The following is a 23520-nucleotide window of genomic DNA, read 5'->3' on the forward strand; positions in this document are numbered from 1 at the left end:
AAGCTCTCTTATAAATGCTCAATAACTCTGTGGGACAACTAACCTTTCTCTTTAAACATTCATCCTGCAGGTACTCTACCATTACCTGTATCACTTTCCTCTGCATTTCTAGCGTATATTGACTGTATGTGTCATATACCTCAACTGGAGTTATCGATATGTCAGAAATCCATCTAATCGCATCTTTTGTACAAATTCGCGCCTCCTCAGATGTCGATTTACGACACGGAAGAAATTGTTTCTGTACATACATACTTTCTTCTTAGTCATCCTCATTCCGTAACCTTTCCAACTCCTTTCTATACTCAAATATCCTCTCAACATGCTCATGTACCTTCTCCACAGTGACTCTTGAAAACGCTAAAGTATTCAGGTCCCTCAACCCTTGTGGGAGGTCTGCATTATTTAATGTACCCCACATTACACATAAATGATCCCTAAACCTTCAATGAAAACATTTTTCTCAGGAAAATTATCCATATTAGAAAGTGTGGCAAGAACATTAGCTCGATCATCTCTCTCCATACAATGCTTAGCCCATGCAAACAAATCCTGTTTCTTTTCTGTAGGAACAGTATTACGAGTAACAATCCTCGACCCCGCACCCTGATCAACTACAAGCGGTACAGAACTACTTGGGAGTGAGGGTGCAGGCAAATTCAATGGAGGTACTATTACTGGTGCAATGGGAAGAGGCAGAGGAGCAGGTGGAGGAACAACAACCGGAGGAATAGGAACAACAGGTTGAGCAGTAAGAGCAGGAATAACAGCAGGAAGAGGTACAGCAGGAGGAAGAGGAACATACGGAGGTGGTGCAGAGGCACCAGGCCTTCGTTCATTTAACAATTTGTCGATAAACTCATCAGAAACATGAAGATCTTTAGAAGGATAGATTTTCTGAATACCGAGTGAGAAAGCCCTGTCCATATTCCTAACCGACTCAGACTGTTTGTCCTGATCATATAACAACGCCTTTTCAGCATTTGTTTTATGACGGCGCACATGTTTTTCCCTACTTTTAAGCTGCTGCAACGCTTCTCTTTTCCAATTTTGCAAAACAACAAATGCTGCAGGTCTGGCCTTCTTTTTTAACAAGACTGACTCTAAATATTCAATACGAGGGATCTCAAAACTACCATTGACTGGCCACTGAAGTTCAGAGGCATGTCTGGTTTGTCTGTGCCAAATTTTATTAAATACTACACTTCCAATGCCATGCTTACAGTACATAGTACATGGAAGTGACCCCACCTGTGGTGCCGGATGGCTAAATTCCAAAGATTGTCTATCGCTGCGGAATAATGCCCTAAAGCAGCTAGGCAATTTCCCAGGCATTTCTTAAATACTCGGTGTTACCTGGTCAATAATTGTGTCTGCAGATACAATGCGCCAAACTCAAATTGTCAGGGTTGAATTAAGAGTCGGGTAACGACTCACCTGACCAAACCTAAGGAAGACCGATCGGTTTACAAAGGACTTACCTAACGAATTTTACCTTGTGTATGGTGATTTCGGGAAATCTGCCCGCCTCAAAAAATTGACCCTCGTCAAGATGCCGTCTCAGACCACACGGCTATCGTCCAGGGAACGGATCGTGCAGCGCTGTTGAGGTGTGGCGTCTCGTTCAGTCGGGCCCGTTATGTCACACCGTCCGATCCCGGTCCGATAGCGTGCGTCAACCTTCAATAATCCGGCATCAATCTTGAGGGTCCCTATTCCGGGCGCCAACTGTGAAAACAAGGAAATAATATGAGGCAGGGTAACCAAAAAGGAAACACACCAAACACAGGTTACAAAGGAACATACAAAGCACTTTATTTTATACTGAATCCAGTTACAAAAGAACAGAACAAAATTCAGATAGCTATCGACCCTCAGTACAACACAGCAAACTCCGGCATGATTCGGTGTGCTCAGTGAGTGCAAAAATTCATTGAAACAGTCAGGCTTTTATACATTTCAAGCCTGCTGTTCAGCCCTCCTTTGGGTTAACCATTCCATAAATAAGTTACTGCTCTAGGGTCCCTTGCCAGGTGAAACCTAGTTCATCTTAGGTTTATACATTAACAAGAAGAAATGGTAATAATGTATGCTCTAGGCCTAACATTACAATGCGGGACTTAATTTATACAATATAGTTAAGCAGGTGTTCTCATTCAATTATAGATCAGTTTCGGTGATACAGGTAATCCATTGCATACAGGTCAGCAGAAGGACAAGGTCTCAGCTCATGACCCTAACAAGTGGCCTGCAGGCAAGTTATACATTAGCTGTACAGAGGTCAAGAACAATTGAGTTCTGTTCTGAATAACATAGGCTACCATTTTAGCTCACATGGTGACTTTATAGAGCAAGAAAACCTAAAATGGCGGCTTGACCCGAAATGACAGTTTACATGGTTTCTAAGGTCAGGACCTTGCAATGCGAATTTATTCACATGTAGTTTATAAGCAGCTTGTTAGCAGCTTGGCGTAGGCCATTATACATATATTCATAGCCATAGGAGGGACGATATAATTTCTAGTTTGACAAGTTGACCATCAGAAACGAGGGATATTGAATCGGGACACCGCAGCTAAGTACATTGATAGTAAGGTAAACTCTGCTTACCATCCTACGAATTGCTCCACAGATGGCATAGGTTTTTGTCTGTCCATTGAATCTACCCGTGACTTTGTCAACCTACGAATAAACAAAAATAGTTACAAACAAAAATAGTCCTAATCACATGCTCAGCAACAACTTTTCAACTCCCTACTAAGGATTCTGCCCAATACAAGACCACCCTTTATTATTAAAGCCACAGGTCTGCAAAAACAACTCCCTTGGATGAAGACTCAATGGGCCTCATTCCGAGCCTGGAGGTAAGGGAAAACGATGCCGGTAAAGGATTACCGGCATCGCTTTCCGCTACGGGCTATTCTGACCTGTCAGACCGCTATTTTCGGCACCGTAAACTACGATGCCGTAATTATCGGTCTCTGGTTGCGCGCACGCCCCACCATGCCGAAAGTAGCGGCATGGCATAAACCAGAGCTGATCACAAGTAAGGAGCACAGGTAAATAACGGCCTCCTTAAGGCCGTAAAGTACCTTACCGGCATGGAGTACATACAGGCATCTCAGAGAAGGAGTAAAGAACCCTGAACAGTGGTACCCAGAGCCACAGGTGCACACAATCAGCACAGGTGGAGGCAATGGAGTCTGCCACAGCAGTAAAGGAGCACACCCACACACCACACCCCCTCCCACACCAAGATGAGACCAATAGTGGTAGCAATACATGAAGCAGGAGGCCCTGCCAGCAAGGGCACAACCACAAGAACTACACCAACAACACCAGCCCCCCCCCACTGAGGAGACACAGGGGGAGAAGGATGGGGAGACAGGCCCAGCATGCAGCACCAGTGCAGACTCTGTCACCTCCCCAAGCACACAAGGGGCTACAAATCCCTAACATGGACTACCCAGGAGATATACAACACAAAAATTGCCCCCCATGCATTGGCAGGCATGCCAAATTACATGGGTGCCCCTGACAGCACCCACGTGGATTAGGTGGCCCAGCATGGCATGCAGGTGGCGGATCGCAACTGCAAGCAATACCACTCCCCCAACGTGCAGACGGAATGCAACGCAAGCAAGAACATCACACATGGGTGGGCCCGACATTAAGGAAAAACTCATGACTCAATGTGCCAGCTGAACTCCACGCTACCGTGCCGCATGGGGCGACATGCAGGATGACGTGCCTGGCTGCTTGGTGAGTAGTCTGACTGTGTCATGCCAGTGCATTGGTGCCATGAGGTGGGTTCCTGCATGAACAAACTGGGTCGGAATGATGAAGCCACTGCACAATGTTCAACCCATCAAACACCGTGCCACAGAACCAGTGTAACAGCACATGAGTACAGATTCCCATATCGATGGAGTAAGGCGCACACCAAAGACAACATTACCAACATCTGACAAGGCCAAATCCCACAACACATGCACCACTCATTGGCGGCCCCCACAACCGTAAGGGCATATAGGAAGACACACTGCATATGCATCATGTGGCTGCCTCCAGCATGTCCCCACACCGGAGAGTCATCCCTGGGAGTGGATTGAACTGAGGGCAGCAGGGATACCACACCACATCACCAGTTCGGCACACCCATAGGAGTGGTGGAATTCACCATACTGTGGATCAGAGCAGTATGATGAATATGAGCCACTGACTACAGCCAACACACCCAACTACGGATTCACACAGTACACAGCACTTCATGGATATAACATCAAGACTGCTGCATGCATCAACGAAGCACGTACCACGAGATGTGCGTGCCATTGTTCATGGACCATCTCGTAGACGCGCCCCCCTACAGCATTCCATTGCACTGGACACATATTGTGGCCATGAATGGCCTGAATGCATCCATGGACATGTGCGTATGGGCATCAATGACCTGCTGCCATGTCAGACAAGTTCAGTTCTCCACCATGACAGACCAAACACTTACCTTAATTGGCTAGACATGCAGGTGTTGGTGGCTGTCCCTTGACACCATGGTACGGGACCCCTGTCAGAAACCCACAGAACATGCCCAGGGAGCCCTGAAATACTGTCCATACCCGTGCGTGCGTGCAGATGAAGCAGTCACCTGGCTTGCATAAGGCACATATGAGTTGCCGAAGCTGGACTGGTGGGGGACCCATCCACTGCAATGTGGTGTCCAAGACCCCCATGTCATGTGTAAAGCTGGACAAAATGTGCATCCCTTGGAATGTGGCTCTGTCCCCTGACATGGGGCTGCTAGCACCAGATGAAGATGGAGTGAAGGAGGAGGAGGAAGGGGCAAGAGAGCATCATGGAGGCAGTGCACGGGAGGGACATGTCGTGTGGCAAACATTGGTTGGACATAATAACCACAACATAAGTCAGCAGAGGGCGGCATCACATGGACACACAGGGCACTGGGTGTGTGTATACTTGTAGACCATGCACTGTCAGATGTCATTATACACATGCTCAATGATGAATGTCCACACAGGTTAAACTTTGCAACTCCAATGGTGTATTGAAAATATAAATGGATGAGTGTGAACATTCCCTCCACCCCCTCACCCACCTCCCCCCCCAACTCCACAACAAACCCTCACCCTCCACCCACCTCCCCCCAACTCCACAACAAGCCCTCACCCAGTCACCCACCTCCCCCCAACTCCACAACAAAACCTCACCCCCCACCCACCTCCTCCCAACTCCACAACAAACCCTCACCCCCCACCCACCTCCCCCCAACTCCTCAACAGTAGTCCCGTGTTCTCCATTAAGGGCACATGTGGCAGCAATGCCGATTAATCCATGCTCCCGGGGCCCGGGGAGGCATGTCCGGCGCCGCATGGAACGCAGAGTGCGTTGCGGCGGGCTTGCCAGGGTGGATCAGCTGGATGAGGGCGTGTCCTCCTGCTGAGGCTGCTGATTGGTATTCACAGCCTCAAGGGCATCTGCGATGCGTCCTAGGATGGCACATAATCTGTTGCTGCTCTCTGTGACCGTCTGACGCATTTCCCTGAGCTCATCTAGCCACTCCACCCTGGCCTGGAGGTTGTCCTCCATGAACCCAGTGATGAGGGCAGTCAGCTGACTTGCACGTAGTGCATCCATTGATGCTTGTTCATCCCTGCAGGGTATTGGGCCTACATGCCCTAGCATGTCCTCGACTGGGGAACTGGGGCCAGGATGAGCATCTCCCTGTGTATCGGCACGTGCACTACAGCCAGGTGTTTCAGGCTCCCCAGAGTCACTGCACAATGCCTGGGGGACATTGCTGGGCTCCGGGGTGTGGACTGTGGGGTAGAATTCCTCCTCGGATGCCCCACAGATGGACATGGGGCTGTGCACATTCTCCTGGTTTGCTGTAGCTGCCACCTCCCCAGCAATGCTAGACTCCTCTGACCCTGGGGTGGGCATTGTGGCAGGCGCCGATGCAGGGAGGGTTTGGGGTGGTGCATCCTCCACTGACCTTTGGGAAGCCGGGGTGGCTGTTTTTGTCCGGGCTGGTATGCGTCGGACCCTGCCTCTGCCCGTGGAGGTGGTTGGACGGCTTGTCTCGGGCTCCCCGCTCTCATGCTCGGTGCCTGTGGGGGAAGAAGAGAGAGACGACATGAGTGATTGTTTGAGACGCTAATTACATTAATGACTGCATTCACATTTCAGTCATTTGGGGTTTGGGACCTTTTGGGCGTTGCAACAGCACTAGTACATATGCATGTGTATGACATGGACGCAGGTGTCGGAGTGACTCATCCTGCCCTGGTAATGTGCAGTCTGGCTCGCACACTGCTGAACCTGCTGCACAGTGTGCATAATGGCATGTGCAAGTTAGTGCACTATGGTTGATGTGCGTTATGTAGTTGCACTTGTCCCTTGATTGCGTGGCAGTTGGCTCTGCATTATTTGGATGGGGGGGAAGGCAGCATGACAAGGTGCCTTTGACGGCCCTTGGAGGAGTATACATCATGTAAATGCCATTGCCAGTGTTGTCTTTGGACACTCACCTCCATCGGCAGACGACATTGCCCCGCACTCCATATCGCCGATGCCCTCTATCAATTCAGTCCCGATCAATGAGGCGCATGTCTCCTCCCAAGGCTCCAGTCTCATTGGGGAACTTGGGCCCCCTCCGGTCTGCAGTGCCAGACTCCGGTTGGTGGAGAGGAGGCTCCGCACCCACACCCGCAAGCCATCCCACCGCTTGCGGCAGTCCTTGAGGGTGCGGGGGGTGATGCCTACTGCGCTCACCCTTTGGGCGTTTTGTGCCCAGATGTTTTTCTTCCGGATTATTGCCTCTCGACGCATGTTGCTGCTGAACACGACGTCAGCGTGCTCCGCCAGGTTGTCCACCATTGCCTGAAGCTCTTCAGGGCTGAATCTCTTCCTGCGGAGCCGGTCCTCAGACTTCTTTGGGGCTTTCGGCATTGTTCCTGGGTGTGTGGTCCTTTCTCAGACTTCAGATTGCTCCCAAGGGTGCTGCCTGATGAGGATGGCAATGGATTGTGTTTTTAAAGAAGGCCGCCGCGCTCCTTCCCGTTCCTGTGCGATGACGTTATTTCCGCTTCCGTTGTTTTGCAGTGACGGTAATTTACGGGATCCGTAAATGACGGTCACCGTTATTTACAGACGCTGCTGCTTCCGTGGCGGTGTTGTTAAGTACGTCTCACAGCATGCCGGTAGGGGGTTTTACAGGTCATTTAGCGGCATGCCGCTAGGTAATTTTCCAGCATGGCGGAAAGCGCGTGCCCGCGAGGTCGCAATGTGCTGCAATTAGCGGTCTGTCACCAGGCCGGTCTCGTAGTTTCTGCCATGCCGGAAAGTACCTGTACATACCTCCAAGCTCGGAATGAGGCCCAATGTCTCAACGTGATGCCTTGATTTGAGGGGGGGGAGAAAAAAAAATAACATACATAAGGTTTGTCCATAAGGCCAGTAAGCGATACACATGAAATACCCCAGCTGTGCATAAGCCATTGGCAATACAGGCCAGTGTACTGTTCTCGGGGGAACCCTTTCAGTGCCCTGTGGTTTAGGTGTGCCTAGGCTCGTGAAGTCCTGCCACTCCTATCTTTATGCCTAGAGCCAGGACTAGGGGAAAGGCGTTTGGAACTTTCCTGGTTTACATGAGCATGGCGGGCCACCCAGAGGAGCTGCAGGAGGCTCAAAACTGTTCGAGCTGCAACAACCATGAAGTAAATAAATACAACTTTTTGTTGAAAAAAAAAAGCACAACACAAACCTGTGCGTATGTGTGCATTGCATTGTGAAAGTAAGGTCTCGTCAGAGAGCGGTGCAGGTGAACAGGGCGGAGGTGAACATAGAAATGATTTTCGTAAATGAGTAGGTGTGGGTATAAGGAGGGGCTGTGAATTAGTGCTCTGCTGGAGGTTACACTACAGAGCATAGCATGTTCACTGACCTGAGCACAACCAGCATCGTCTTTTTGGGACCACTGGAATACATTCATGCAGCTAGTATAAACAACTGTGGGATCAACACAAATATACTTATGGGGGTTTGGGGGAAATCAAAGTGCTCCTATGCACTGTGACATACCAACTATTGTTTTTTTTTAGGAGTTGCCCTATAAAAACAGATTGGTTTAAGGCATGCAAAACCAATCTTAAAACTTGAGGGTGGGGTCACTCCCCACCTCTGAGGCTCTTGGCTGGATGCGACCTTTGAAACACTGTTGCACGTTCATGGGAAAGATTTATGCCCCACCAATAAAAAAAAGAAAACAGAAAAACCACTACACCCCAGCCGCCTCGGCGCACAACTGTGTTCAAAGTAGACTAAAATAGTTTGTGTGGTTACAAAATTGACACCCAGGGTTTAAAATCAAGTTTCTAGCTCCTTATCTAGACGTTACGGTCTTCAGCCACATCAGCACCATTCCATCCAGTCATGGAGCAGCCGGTATACATTTTAGAGATTGATGTTCACGTTATTTCGTTTTTGGATTAGAGCATGCCTTTGAGACAGGTGGCAAGCCGCAAAATGTGCACTAGCCAGTCTTTGGCTAGTGACAATTGACTCGTGGAGAGTAAGGAAGTGTGCTGTGTGTATGTGGAGAATGAAGTGGGCAAGTGGCTTTTTATGCGTGGCTATTAGCTTACAACTTTAATTTGGCCTGCGTTTTGAGTTCCAGTTTATTCAGAGTTTGTCTGCAGTCAAATCACTGTACAGGAGACTCATGTTCGTTGTACATGCCAGTTCATGAGCAGAAACAGGCTGCGATGGGGCAGACATGGACACCGATAAATCTCAGCTTGCGCCAGTCAGACTATTTGCATGTTGCTGCCACATCGGTATTGCAGATGTTAACGTGCACAGAATTGTTCACCTGTGGAAATGCATGAAAATCAAACTCTGGCAAATGAGATCCAGTGTCTTACAACAGGGACTATAGTTAAGTCCTATGTTTGAATTGGGGGAAAACAAGTTTTTAAAAGGCCTTAAACCATGTTGTGCCACCTTTATCCCTTGTACCACCCCACTGCGCCCTCCCCCAGCCCAGAAAGTTCTTACCCGATCCAATAAAGGGCCAAGAGCAACCTATTCTCGGACTGGTCCGTTGGCCATCTCTATACCACCACTAGATTGCAATTTAGCCACTGCTCATCAAAGTAAGCTTACGCAACACAGCTGCCCCCTTTTCACCTGTGCTATATATATATTCAGCAAAGCCATATGCAACAGTTCACATACTAAGTCTAACCCTTTGATGTTGGACACTGCCCAGCCCTCCCTCCACCCATGTCACTGCATAATTTGCCCAACTTGGCTCCCAAGTCATTGCATAACTTAGTCAATTGCATTGTGTATCTGTGCCCCACCCCGTGGATAGTAATCCAGCACGAGTACCCGCTGGTCATTCCTGGCTCAGTTCACTCAAAAACTATCACCATTTTGCATGTACACACACACACCTTCCTTGCTCCACTCCTGCCCATAGCCCCGCTCCCCCCAGCCCCCATTTTAATTTGATGTGAAATGCTTATAACGTGCAAAACTATCAGAGCACTGCATCTGGGCGCAGAGGTTCCTAAACTCTGTATTCCACCGAGAAGCTTACATTGGGGGCTGGAGGAGTCTTACCAGCAGATCTATATCTGCGATTCATTTAAACAAATGGATTTAGGGATTTTCGGAACCCTTAGCTCAGTGTTCCTTAGCTCAGTCACGTTTCTTAACTCCCAAGGCAAAGTATTCCATAACCCGGGTCCATAAACTGCCTCCCCTGGGATACGTAGTTCGGGGAGCGCAGTATTCGTTTAGGTTGGTACCAAGTCAGCTTCTCCACGAGCTAAGTAGGAGCAAGATTAAGTAGGCATCTAAAGACCAAACAATCTTGAAACCAATTTGTTCCTTTGACAGGGCCCAATGAAGAGGAGAACAAAGATCCAACATAGGGTTCGATTTAGAAGTTAAAATTAATTGGACAGCGTTTTGGGCACTGGAGCCTGTTCAGTTGTGGGACCAGCTAACAAGCCGTTTCTGTAATTGAGTAGGGAATTAATAAACGTCCCCACTATGGTGGCATGCTCCATTTGTGGAATAAACTGTAGGGCAAAGTAGACTTCAGGCCGCCACTTGGCTTTCACAGCCAATATTAGCTTGCCAGGTGCATCACGTTCTTAATCTTGGGAGCATTATTTAGGTTTGAACCCATACAACAAGGGGGGGGGGCGGGAGGGACATTTGGACTCATCTGTATGACGATCGGTCCAAACAGAGCCACTTTAGTCTTGCTCGGGTTTAGTTGCAGTCAGGTTTGAGACAGCCACAGTCCCACTTCTGCCAAACATTTGCCTGCTCTATGGAAGGAGTTCTCGAAATTACCCAATTTTAGGAAAACTGGATGTCTCATCAGCATAGGATTGAAACCAAACATCATATTTCCTCAGTATGTTCATTAGTGGCTGCATGCAAAGCGCGAGGAGCCTTGCGGAACACGGCATTTCTGAGGTAAGGTGTCACATAAGAACAGTTTCACTGGTTGACAACGTTTAGAGAAAAATGAATAAAACCCCTTTTAGGGGGTGCCCCGAAACACCACCAATGATAAAATGCTATGATCCACGATGCCAAATGCCGCTGATAAGTCTAGTATCACCAGGAAAGATTTCACCTGGCCACGCGAGACCCGCTACGGGGCAATACGTTTGCAAATTGCTGGAATCAAGAGTAGGTTTTTTTTGTACCTAAAGGAGATACAATTGAGCCTTTCAATTCTGAAGGGACATAGCCCTGCCATAATGAGGAATTGGCAAAAGTAGTCCTACAATAAGCGACATCTGCTGCATCGAACTGGGCTGCCCCGCCAGGCAACACAAACAGCTAGTCCGTTTTAAGTTACGTATTTGATTAGCAATGTCCCGCCCGCGCCACTACGTCACGTCACTGAACCAAATCCAATCTACCATCCTGGTCTCCCCCATCAGATGCTCTAAATTCACCCCGTCCTCGGCACTCACTCTGGAAGGCTGAATCTCTTTGTAAAGCGACTCTCAAACGCCAGCTTGCTGTTAGCGGTCACTGCAATACATCACCGGCTGGACACTGCCACATTTGCTTCCAACACAGCTATCCTCCGCCACTCCGCCGGGGCAAACGCGGCAGAGGGTAGCAGTTATTAATGCCTCCCCATACACTCAACCACCCATTTTTTTTTTTTAAAAAACATTTTGCCAACAAGACTTCAGTGTACCCAGATACATGCCTAGAGAGAATAAGGAAAATGAATTCAAGATACTCCAAACTAAAATTCCTTTGATAAAAAACACTGAAATGTAATGGGCCAAATGGCACAAACATAAACACATTACAATTGCAAACTTTGTCCAAGGCCCCTTATCAGACAGGGCAGAAAGTAAATTAGAATGAAGGTTTGTTTTATCGCATTTATTTTTTCTACATTTCCATCTATTTATCCATATTTATTTTTTGAAGTTTACAATAAGCTACAAATAGTATTCTTCCACATTTATAGGAATTAAAAATATAGAGCTTATGCCCTAAATCGAATGCACTGAGAGCTGTGCTCCCAACATCTAACCATGATCCACTTTTACATGAAACAGCTTTTACTCTGTAAAAACCCATTTCATGTGGATTCCCTTTTGTTTGGCAAGGAGCTGCAGAGTCTTTCCTTTTAGGGGACCCTGGTGGCAGCGTCAGCACAAGGCATACAAATGACCTGAAAGCGCGGAGCACAGCTGTGTTCCGTGTTAGTTTGTCCCGGTGACGGGCTCAGGAAGACTGAGCCATCTTTGACTTCAATCGGGTGAGTTTGACCACTATAACCCATCGAGACTATATACTGTTAAATGGCCAACCGGCAACCTGAGGAGTGAGGCGCTGCAGTGCCAGTGTTTTGACTCTCTGGCCCCCATGGAGTGTGCATTGAACCATTGAGGAAAAGCATCTGCATAGGGTGTTTGAGACTGCAGGGATCTCAGCACCTAATCACCTAATAAACATGTCCATTTTTGCCCTACGTCTGAACGGTACTTCACTTAGCGCAAATGCGAAACCATTGGCAGCCTGCCAAGTACCTTTAACAGGTTATGGGAAGAAAAAAGACCTAGAAAACAGACCTACTTAGGGCACAGAAGAGGGGGGCGGCATTCAACAAAGGCTTTCAGTGGAAGCCCTATTACCAAACGATCAGATCGATTGCACTTTTTTTTAACGGTCTGAGCAACAACAACAAAAAACCAAAATAACACTCCAAGCAAAGAGGGGGTTTTGCAAATATGGTAGATAAAATGTTATCAAACGAAAAGCACGGCAAGACGGTAGCTTAAGGTGGAGGGAATGTAAAATTAATCGCAGCATTGTACCCAAACTCTGCTACTTTCTCTCGAAGTGCCCATATGACAGAGTCGGTTAAAGAGGTGGTACTCCACAGGTGCAAGGACCAGCGGCAGCGAAACTAAATGAGAGGTCAGAGCCTAGGCTCATGGGAGGGTTCTCACCTATTCAAACATGATGGGGGGTGGGCTATTGCACCAATCTTTCCTAGCACTCCAGCTGTTTCCTACACACCACCAAGGGGCTCTTGTTCCACAAATCTTGCTTGGCCTCCGTGTCATCTCCAGGTACCACCGCAGCCCCCAACGTACATGCTCTGACTTCCAGGCGTTCAGCTCACCTCTCCCTGCTACAAAGGTAGCGACTAGTTCCCATCCGAGAAAAGGCCCATAGCAACGGCCCGCCCCCTCTTCTTCGCGTGACTTCTGATGTCATCCGTGTGATTTCCAGAGCAGTGAAGCGCTTCCAGAACACGTTCAGTGAGCGGGCCGGGGCCGGGGCTGAGCGGCATTCTGAGCGCTCTTGCTGCCGGTGCAAGTGCAACGGGACCCTGCCAGCCTTTGGCTCGCAGCGTTTGGGGTCGGCATTTTCATTGGGACTGTGGAACGTTTCTACGAAACCCTGGAGCGTCCTGAGCGGCAAGGCTCTGGCTGCCAGGTTGCAGGAACAGCAGCAACCCGTGTGCTCTTGTCTGGCTGTAAATACAATTGGCATTTTCTTCCGGATACCGTGAACGTTCCTACAAGACACCCGATTTCGATAGGGGAGCGGGAAATTACATTTACTCTAAAAATCATGCTCAGTTTTTCAACATGAAAGTATGGAGGGCTAAGAAAAGGAACAGAGAGACAGTGTATGATGGTGTTTAAGTGATCGAAGGGGGCTAATAGAGTGATTTAATGTTTCATCAGGGTGTGATTATTAGGATGGGTGGTTTTAGAGGGGGTTGGCTGGGGCTATCTGCGTGTGATTCGGGAATGGCACACAGGCGTCTGTTACAAGGGGAAGGGGCATCTTGCTATTTGGAGGGAGGATCGGGCATTATGGTATTGAACTAGGGTTGGGAAGTGGGGCGGGGCATCTTGGTGTGGTTCTAGAGGGAGGTGGTGGGGGCACATTGGTGTGGCTCTGGAGGGAGATGGAGAGGGCACATTGGTGTGGACCTGGGCGGAGGGATGGTGCACATGGGTGCATTTCTCGAGGGAGTGATGGGGCACAGTGGGTCTGGAGGGTAGCATGGGTCATTTAGGTGTGGGTTGGGAAGTTGGACGGGGCATCTTGGTGTGGCTCTGGAGGGAGGTAGTGGGGGCACATTGGTGTGGACCTGGGCGGAGGGATGGTGCACATGGGCTTGTTTCTGGAGGGAGAGATGGGGCACAGTGGGTCTGGAGGGTGGCATGGGCCATGTAGGTGTGGGTTGGGAAGTTGGATGGGGCATCTTGGTGTGGCTCTGGAGGGAGGTGGTGAGGGCACATTGGTGTGGCTCTGGAGGGAGGTGGTGGGGCATATTGGTGTGGATCTGGGTGGAGGGATGGTTCACATGGGTGTGTTTCTGGAGGGAGAGATGGGGCACAGTGGGTCTGGAGGGTAGCATAGGTCATCTAGGTGTGGGTTGGGAAGTGGGACGGGGCATCTTGGTGTCGCTCTGGAGGGAGGTGGGGGGGACACATTGGTGTGGGTTTGATGGGAGGGACAGGGACATTGGTCTGGGGGGATGGCTGCATATTGGTGTGGGTCTGGAAGGAGCGGATGGGGCACATTGGTGTGGGTCCGGGCGGATGGGGGCATACTAGGATGGGGTGATTTTAGAGGGGGTTGGCTGGGGCTATCTGTATGTGATTCAGGATCGGCACATGGGCATCTGATGCAAGGGGAAGGGGCATCTTGCTATGTGGAGGGAGCATGGGGCATTGTGGTATTGGTCTAGAGGGAGGGATGGGGCATCTTGGTGTGGTTCTGAGAGGGAGGGATGGGGCATATTGGTGTGGGTCTGAGAGGAAGGGATGGTGCACATGGGTGTGGGTCTGGAGGGAGGAATGGGGACATTGCTATGGGTATGAAGGGAGGCATAGGACACATAAGTGTGCATCTGGAGGGAGGGATGGGACATATTGGTGTGGGTCTGCAGGGAGGGATTGGGGCTCATTGGTCGGAGGACAGATATGGGCATCTTTCTGTGTGGAGGGAGCATGGGCCATCATGGTATGGGTCTTGAGGAAGGGATTGGGCATCTTGATGTCTGGATCGAAGGGGGCATTGTTTATCTGGAATGGAGGGACAGGGCATATGATGGGGCATGTCAGGGAGTGGTGGAGCATGTGGGTCAGGGCAGGAGCACTCTGGTGGGAAGGAAGGAGGCATCTGGGTGTGAATGGAGGGATGGGGTATGTTTGTCTGGAGAGAAGGATGTTGGTTTATTGGAGTAGTGGGAGCATGTGTGTGTCGAAGGGATGGGGTAATCGTGTTTGGGTATAGAGAGAGGGCGAATGGCGCCATCTGAGTGTGAGTCTGGAGGTAGAGGTGAAGCATATGGGTGTGGCTCTGAGGGGTGGAGCTTCTTGGTGTAGGTATGGAGGGACGGATGTTGGTGTCTGTGTGGGTTCAGATGGAGGGATGGTGGCATGTAGGTCAGGAGGGTGGTGGCATTTGAATCTGGAAGGAGAAATGGGACATTTGAGTGTGAATGGTATTTGCTTGTGGGTGGAGGCATGAAGGATCATTAACAGGGTAGCAGCGGGAGAGAGAGCCGTGGGCCCAACCTCGGTTGCATCCCAGACGTACACACCCACAGCCTGGGGCCCCTCTCGCAGAGCGGTCCGGTGCGCGTGGTCAACCAGGCACCAGGGAGTGGTCATTCCCTTCCATCAGCGATGGGTCCGCAACCCAGCAGATGGCCGGGGATGCATGGCAGGGTTGGGTTAACCTGCTAGGGATGTCCCCAACCACGCACCAGAAAGGGAGCCCTGCACAGCCCTGCACAGCCCCCTCTCCTCACTGAGCCCTCCTCTGTGCTGCCCGGGGGCGCGCACTCCTCTCTCTGACCTGCCAACGGGTCGGCATTGGTGGGCACACCCCGGTCAGCAGGGAAGCCCCGAGTGGGGGCAACCGGGAGCTGAGGGAAACCTGACTGCTTTCGAAGGGCGCCTCCCCAGGCAGACAGGGGCCCAGCAGGCCAGGCATGAGCCCTGAGCCATGGTGCAGCTGGCTTACTTGACGGTGGGCGCCAAGGTTCCAGCCGGCCACATCTGTGGGCGAGCGATGGCCAGGCCCACTGGCACAGTGGGTGACCTTCCCTCTTGCCCAGGTACCTTGAGCTGGGCCCTATGCGGCTGGGCTGGGGTTTGAAGACTCTAGCAGTCCCACCTGACCCCCTGTCTGTGCTGTCTCTGGCTGCCTCGCTGTCTGTCTCCCAGCCCCCCCAAAAGGGAAGCAGAAGGGGTCGGGGAATGATGAGTGGATCGGGCAGGCTGGGCTGGTGGCGCACCGGCCTACCTCCATCCCCCTGCGAAGCGCTGTGCTGCTGCAGGTGGTGGTCAGGCTGAGCACCTGGATTTTTTTCTTTCTTTATTTTTTTTTTTTGAAACCACAATGGTTTCGGCCGAGCTAGACAGGGCGCTGGGCTGTCCTGCCTCAGGCGGCGCTGCCTCCCCCAACCTCTCCTGCACCGGCAGGGTCAGGCCGATGTCTGGAACAAAAAAAAGTTGCCTGTGACTCTTGGCGGTGGATCACTCGACTCGTGCATAGATGAAGAACGCAGCTAGCTGCGAGAATTAGTGTGAATTGCAGGACACATTGATCAACACGTCAAACGCAACATTTGTGGCCCTGGGTTTTTCCCGGGGCTACGCCTGTCTGAGGGTCGCTTGACATCAATCGCCCCGGGGTTCCCTCCCAGGGGCATGGCTGGGGCTGTCGCAGGGACCCCATTCTATTCATCCCCCTAAGGTCAGCCCCCGATCAGCACCGTCGCTGGATCCTTGGATCTGGCACGCAAGCTCATTGCCAACGCGTCCTGGCCTCCCCAGTTTCCCAGCCTCAGCTGATTTCGGGAGGGCCAGGTGGCTGACGTGCCCCGGATGTGGTGACGGCGGCGGCAGCAGGCTTTAAAAAAGCCTGGCGCTGCCTTTGTTGTCCCACGGCTGCCGGCGCAGGATGACCATGGAGCGCGGACGTCGTGACCATGTGGGCTTCGGTCACAGATTGGGGCAGAGCACGCTTGCCTGCGCCAGAGGCACAGGGCTGGGGCAAACCCTCGTACGGGCCCGAGGCCAGCTGCCCTGAGTTTTGTGCTCCCGACCACGGCCTCAGATCAGACGTGTTGACCTGCTGAATTTAAGCATATTACTAAGCAGAGGAAATGAAACTAACCAGGATTCTCTCAGTAACGGCCAGTGAAAAGGGAAGAGCCCAGGGCCGAATCCCCATTCAGCAGCAGGCATGAGAAATGTGGCGTACAGAAGAGACTCCCCGGCATCGTTTAGGGGGATCAAGTCCTTCTGGTCGAGTCTCACCACGCGGATGGTGTTAGGCGGTTAGCGGCCTCTTGCACACTGGGATCAGGTCTTCTTGGAGTCAGGTTGCTTGGGAATGCAGCCCAAAGCGTGCAGTAAACTCTTTCTAAGGCTAAATACGGGCGCGAGACTGGTGGCCAACAAGTACTGTAAGGGAAAGTTGAAAAGAAGTTTGAAGACAGTTCAAGAGGGCGTGAAATGGTTGAGCGTGAAACGGTTGAGCGGTAAACTGGTGGGGTCTGTGCAGTCCACCCACAGGATTTAACACGGCAGGCAGGTTGGTCACCTGGAACGGTGGAGAGCCTTGCGGGTCTGCGGCCCGGGCACCTCCAGCCCCAGCAGGGCGCATTTCCTCTGTAGTGGTGCACCATGACCGGCTGGGTAGGCCCCAGAGGGCATGTGGCTCTCTGCTCCAGCAGAGAGTGTTACAGCCTCCTGACAGCAGTTTTACTGTGTCCACGGGCCTAAGGGAGATAGACCGCCACTGCGCCCTTATCCGGCAACTGTCCTGGCCCCTCTTGGGGGTTGCTAGAGTGGCGACAGGAAACGGGGATCCCGATGTGACTGTGGTGGACTGCCCTCCATACGCCCCAACCACGTCGTGCTGCTGGGCGGGGAGGCCCACAAAGGGCGCCAGGGGTCTGAGGTGATGTCAGTTGACCACCCGACCTGTCTGGAAACACTGACCAAGTAGTATAATATGTGCCTGAGTCAGAGGGCCGAATGAAACCCTGTGATGTAATGATGTTGCGGGCCGGTGCTCGCCGTTTGCAGTGGCATCCTGTCGCGGTGGGCCCTCCACCGACCCGTCTCGGCTGCTCTGTCAGAGAGATGATGTATGAGCGTGTGTGATAGGACCCGAAAGATGGTGAACTCGCCTTGTGGAGGTCTGTAGCAGTCCTGATGTGTAAATCTGTCATCCGACCTGGGTATAGGGGCAAAAGACTAATCGAACAATATAGTAGCTGGTTCTCTCTGAAGTTTCCCTCAGGATAGCTGGCACACGGAAACCCCAGTTTTATCTAGCAAAGCAAATGTTTAGAGGTCTTGGGGCCAAAAGTATCTCAACCTACTCCCAAACTTTAAATGGGTATGAAGCCCGACTCGCTGCCGTGGAGCCGGGTATTGTATGAAAGTGCTCAGTGGGATGAACAGCACCTCGGGTTAAGGCACGTGATGCAGATGCTCATCAGACCCCAGAAACGGTGTTGGTTGATATAGACAGCAGGATGGTGGCCATGGAAGTTGGAATCTGCTAAGGAGTGTGTAACAACTCACCTGCCGAATCAACTAGCCCTGAAAATGGATGGCGCTGGAGCGTCTGGCCCATACCCAGGCAGCGCTGGGAGCCGCGGGGGCTAAGTCAGGCGAGTAGGAGGGCTGCTGCGGTACACACAGAAGCCCGGGTCGAGGGCTCGGGTGGAGCCGCCGCAGGTGCAGATGTTGGTTGTAGTAGCAAATATTCAAACGAGAACTCTGAAGGATGAAGTGGAGAAGGGTTCCATGTGAACAGAAGTTGAACATGGGTCAGTCGGTCTTAAGAGATGGGCGAGCGGCGTTCGGAAGGGATGGGCTATGGCCTCCGTTGCCCTCAGCCGATCGACAGGGAGTTGGATTCAGATCCCCAAACCCAGAGTGGCAGGGACGGGTGCCCTTGCGGCGTCCAGTGCGGTAACGCAAATGATCCCAGAGAAGCCAGCAGGAGCCGCACAGACTTTTCTTTGTGAAGGGCAGGGCACCCTGTAATGGGTTTGCCCGAGAAAGGGGCCCGAGCCTTGGAAAGCATCGCGGTTCCGGCAGCGTCCGGTGAGCTCTCGCTGGTCCTTGAAAATCTGGGTGAGATGTTGTAAATCTCGCACCAGGCTGTACCCATATCTCCAAGGCGGACAACCTCTGGCATGTCAGAACAATGTAGGTACAGGAAGTCGGCAAGTTAGATCCGTAACTTCAGGATAAGGATTGGCTCTAAGGGCTGGGTCGGTCAGGCTGGAGCGCAAAGCAGGGCTGGGTGCGCACCATGGCTGGATGAGGCGATTCCCCCCCCCTACCCGCAGGGCGGCTCTGCCTCTGGATGCGAGCCGGGCCCTTCCTGGGAATCACACCAGCTGCAGTGTTCGCCTCTCTCGTTCCCCATCGGGGTGTTCAGAGCCGGCATTTTGCCTCGGCCGACACCGAGCAGCTGACTTGGAACTGGTGCGGTCTTTACACACAAAAAGGAAGCTGAGGGAGTGCCACTGCCCACTACTAACCAGCCCTCATTAAGGTTCTGCACCTTTTTCAATAAACATTAAGGTTAGGTGGGCTATTGAAAACTGTTTTCACAGTAAAGATCCATAGATGACACCAGAAACCAACAATACCGGGTAGTGCTATCGCTATATTAAATTCAGAAGCACACAACCGGTTAAACTTCAAAAATTTTACAATTTTATTAACATATAAAAGATAAAAAGTTTTGAACGCTGCTAATTGTCACAATAAAATGATTTGACACAATATAGCAATACACAATAATCAATAATGCTTACTCAAATCAGTAAGGAACTGTGCAAGAGGTGTTACAGACAGTAAAACAAAAGGACGAGGTATTAAATCACAATGGCCTAAAAGGGTCAGTGGTGTAAATGTAAGTGTCATGTGCTGTGCAAATTGCGCTTGTAAACTTAATCTAACACTCCATTCAAACTCGCCATTGCTCATACATCCACTTACATACAATTCATACCAACATGTTTCTTTCCAAAAATGTAACAGGTGCAAAGGTTTGTACAAGGAAATTCGTCAGGGACTGTAAACAAACACAGAGCACTGTTGTGCAAATACAGCTAATGCAAGACAACATAAAAGTTTATCTCTATACCGATGATATTAGTATATTGTCAACACTCATAAGAGTGTTACTTAGAACACATTTCGCAAGCCTCCAGATGCTAAATATCGGATTGGTAAAGAGTCCACAATGTGGCTGCTAATTTCACCATGGATTACCTGAGAACATTAAGGAAATGGGAAAAATTACCATTTATCGGGTGCAATCATGTTCAACAATCAACATAAGATTGCTAATACGGTCTTCATACCGTGCCTATATAAAAGAGGGCAGGTTAGCGGCCCAAAAGGCTGTTATTTGGAGGAAGTAGGTGCACAGGAAGAGAGGGGGAAGCACAAGCCCACAGGCAGGGAACCGTGGCAAAACGAATAGAAAGGTGTGTGCAGGCACCGGCCTATTATTGTGCAAGTTTCCTTGGAACAAAAGAAAGGGGTGCCCGCAGGAAAGAGGTCCAGACCTGAGAACATGCCCTGAAAAACTGGTGTGGACCAGGGGAATCTGACTGTTTAATTAAAACAAAGCATTGTGAAGGCCCATGGAGGGTGTTGACACAATGTGATTTCTGCCAAGTGCTCTGAATGTCAAAGTGAAGAAATTCAATGAAGCGTGGGTAAACGGCTGGGGTAACTATGAGCTTTAAGGTAGCCAAATGCCTCGTCATCTAATTAGTGATGTTCATGAATGGATGAATGAGATTCCCACTGTCCCTACCTATTATCTAGCGAAACCACAGCCAAGGGAACAAGCTTGGCAGAATTGTCGGGGAAAGAAGACCCGGTTGAGTTTGACTCTAGTCTGGCACTCTGAAGAGACATGAGAGGTAAGATAAGTGGGAGGCCCTCTGGCTGCTGGTGAAATACCACTACTCTTATTGTTTTTCCACTTACCCGATGAGGCGGGGGCGAGCCCCGTGGGGCTCTTGCTTCTGGCTCCAAGCGCCCGGCACCTGCCCGGCAGGACCCACTCCGGGCACAGTGGCAGGTGGGGAGTTTGACTGGGGTGGTACACCTGTCAAAGGATAACACAGGTCTCCTAAGGCGAACACAGGGAGGACAGAAACCTCCCGCGGAGCAGAAGGGCAAAAGCTAGCTTGATCTCGATTTTTCAGTATGAATACAGACTGTGAAAGCGGGGCTTCACGATCCTGCTGACTTTTTGGGTTTCAAGCAGGAGGTGTCAGGAAAGTTACCACGGGGATAACTGGCTTGTGGCGGCCAAGGCTTCATAGCGACGTCTCTTTTTGATCCCTTGATGTCGACTATTCCTATCATTGTGAAACAGAATTCACCAAGCATCAGATTGTTCACCCACTAATTAGGAACGTGAGGTGGATTTAGACCGTTGTGAGACAGGTTAGTTTTACCCTACTGATTATGTGTTGTTGCAATTGTAATCCTGCTCAGCACGAGTGGAACCGCAGGTTCAGACATTTGGCGTGCATGCTTGACTGAGGAGCCAATGGGGTGAAGCTACCATCTGTGGGATTATGACTGAATGCCTCTAAGTCGGAAATCTGCCCCGCCCCCAGACCGTGATACCGCAGCGCTGTCGAGCATCGGTTGGCTTAGGATAGCCGGCATCGGGGCCGGTGTGTAGGGCTGCTCATCTCGGGACATGAGTGTGGATAGAAGGGGGCCACACCTCTCTCACCCGTAGAACACTGAATGTTCATGGGGAATCTGGTGCTAAATCATTCGTAGACAACCTGATTCTGGTTCAGGGTTTCGTAAGTAACAGAACAGCTACCTCGCTGCGATCTATTGGAAGTCATCCTCTGAGCCAAACGTTTGTCGCAAGGCGGCACTGCCGCCAAGATTCTCCATCCTTCCTCCTGGGGCCCGTGGAGTGCACAGGAAAATACCACCCACCCTAGGGGCGCACTCGCAAGGGTGTGCAGGCTGGGCGGGGAGCACTCTTCTCACCCTTCCTGGTCAGCCTGGCAGACCAGATGGCCTTGGGCCCGGGCCTTCGAGGTGGTGCCTTAAGCCCCCGGACAGGGCAGGGGAAGAGAGGGTGCAAGCCACCCTATAGCGCAGGGTGGTACTTAAAGCCTGCGCCCCTGGACGGTGGGGTCGGGGCAGGCCCGGCTGGCAACTGGGCCAACTGGCCTGGTAGTAGGCCCAGATGGCCCAAGTTATGGCTGGTGGACCAGATGGCCCGAGTTGCGGCTGACTTCTGCATTTGTCTCCTGTCGGGTTCTGTAAGCTTAATAGTCAGCTTGGAAGTGCCTCCCCGGCCCGAGTGCGCGGAGGTGGTGTGTTAAACCCAGGGCGGGGTAGAGAGGCAGCAGCTTAAGCACCCACCCCAGAGCACAGGGGGTGGTACCTTAAGCCTGTGCCCTTGGACGGTGGGGGCAGGCACGGTTTCCGGGCCATCTGGCCCGGGGAGTAGGCCCAGATGGCCCGAGTTGTGGTTGCCGCGGCTGACTCCTGCATTTGTCTACGGTTGGCATGGAAGTGCCACCCAGCGGCCTCTAGGGCGGCCGTGGTGCAATTACCGACTTTAGTTCAATGGCGTTCGTGGGTTGCTCCCGGTCGTCGGGCAAGTATCAACCACGTGTGGTCGGGTCCAAGACAAGGTGCGTGTGTCAAGGGGCGCCCTGAGCGGGTCCCTTTCCTCCGTGTGGGGGTAAATGCGCTCGTAGTGGACGGCCCTGAGTTCCACAGTGTTTGTGGGTTAGTCCTGGAGGGAAAAGGCTCTAATGTGGTGGGAGGAGCTCTGAGGAGGGCCCAGCCAGAGCTCCAGGGTGAAAGCCCCCGAACCCAGTGGTAGTCGCAGGGAGCCCTGGTGGGGTTCCCATCGCTCCCCATAGGGAAAAGCTCTAAAGGGGCCCTGCCAAAGCTCCAGGGTGGCTGGCGAGGGGTGGGGCGGGGGGAGAGGGGATATGTCCTGGCCTTGGGCGCCTGTCTCAATTCTGGGTTGACCGTCCCCAAGCCCGGTAGTGATCGTGGGGAGCCCTGTCCCTCTCTGGAGGGTAAATCTCTAATGTGGCGGGAGAAGCTCTAAGGCAGCCTGGGCCAGAGGTCCAGGTTGGCCGGGGCTGCTGCCCCAACTGGCCTTGGGTGCCAGCCTTGTACGTGTGGGTCGAGTCCCCAAGCCTTGCGGCAGTCGCGGGGAGCCCTGGAGGGAGAAGCTCTAAAGGGGCCCTCCTAAAGCTCCAAGATGGCTGGGGGGGTGCTGGTCCCCCCAAGCACCCAGCCTTGAGTACCTGTCTCAGATGTGGGTCGACTGTCCCTCCCCGGAGGGATAAGCTCCAAGGTGGATCAAAAACCTCTTACGTGGAGGGGGGTAGAAAAACTCTAAGGTGGCCTGGCCAGAGCTCGAGGATAACGGTTTGTGCTGGCCCATGCCTTTGGGCACCTGCCGGTCCCCTGTCCTTTGTCAGGTCGGGGGGGCAAAAGGCCCTTCCCGTCCAGGCCCATTGGAATGCATTGACCCACCATATGGTCGCTCTCCGAGCCCGGCCATCTGGTCATTGGCCAGAGGAATGTCTCCAAGGACCAGACAGCGGGGCTGCTCTGGAAGTCCCGATGGGCGTGAAATTTTTCTCCATTTGGGTCTATAAGGAGCACAACGCTTTTGCAGATAGGTCCCACTCTGTCACTCTGGGTACACAGATGACAAAACTTAGTCACCTTCCTCTGGATTACAATAGACTTGGTGAGAGGGACCTGTCTGCGCTCCTCTTGGTTCTCGCTGCCCAACTCGGGCTCCATGGTGAAACCCCCAGGCCGGCCGGGGGGCGTGCCCCACGCAATGCCCCAGCAGAGACTGGCCTGCTGGGGGTGCTCTTCCGAGCACTTCATGGGATCGATT

General features: G+C 51.7%; 1 long non-coding RNA gene, 1 other non-coding gene and 1 pseudogene across 2 annotated transcripts in view; 2 read left to right on the forward strand and 1 right to left on the reverse strand.

The window, feature by feature from the left end:
- LOC138580313 (uncharacterized) overlaps positions 1-12747 on the reverse strand; it is a 64509-nt gene extending 51762 nt beyond the window's left edge. Inside the window, exon 1 of the long non-coding RNA XR_011304228.1 lies at positions 12528-12747. This is a non-coding gene — a long non-coding RNA (uncharacterized lncRNA). The remainder of the gene's footprint in view (positions 1-12527) is intronic.
- Positions 12748-16072: 3325 nt separating this feature from the next.
- LOC138581504 (5.8S ribosomal RNA) lies at positions 16073-16225 on the forward strand. Its single transcript, XR_011304590.1, has one exon. It is a non-coding gene; the product is annotated as a 5.8S ribosomal RNA (ribosomal RNA).
- Positions 16226-16662: 437 nt separating this feature from the next.
- Positions 16663-21495, forward strand: LOC138581767 (28S ribosomal RNA; annotated as a pseudogene).
- Positions 21496-23520: the final 2025 nt, after the last annotated feature.

The sequence above is a fragment of the Ambystoma mexicanum genome, chromosome 3p (assembly GCF_040938575.1).
Source record: "Ambystoma mexicanum isolate Mex_15411 chromosome 3p, UKY_AmexF1_1, whole genome shotgun sequence".
Lineage (NCBI taxonomy): Eukaryota > Metazoa > Chordata > Amphibia > Caudata > Ambystomatidae > Ambystoma > Ambystoma mexicanum.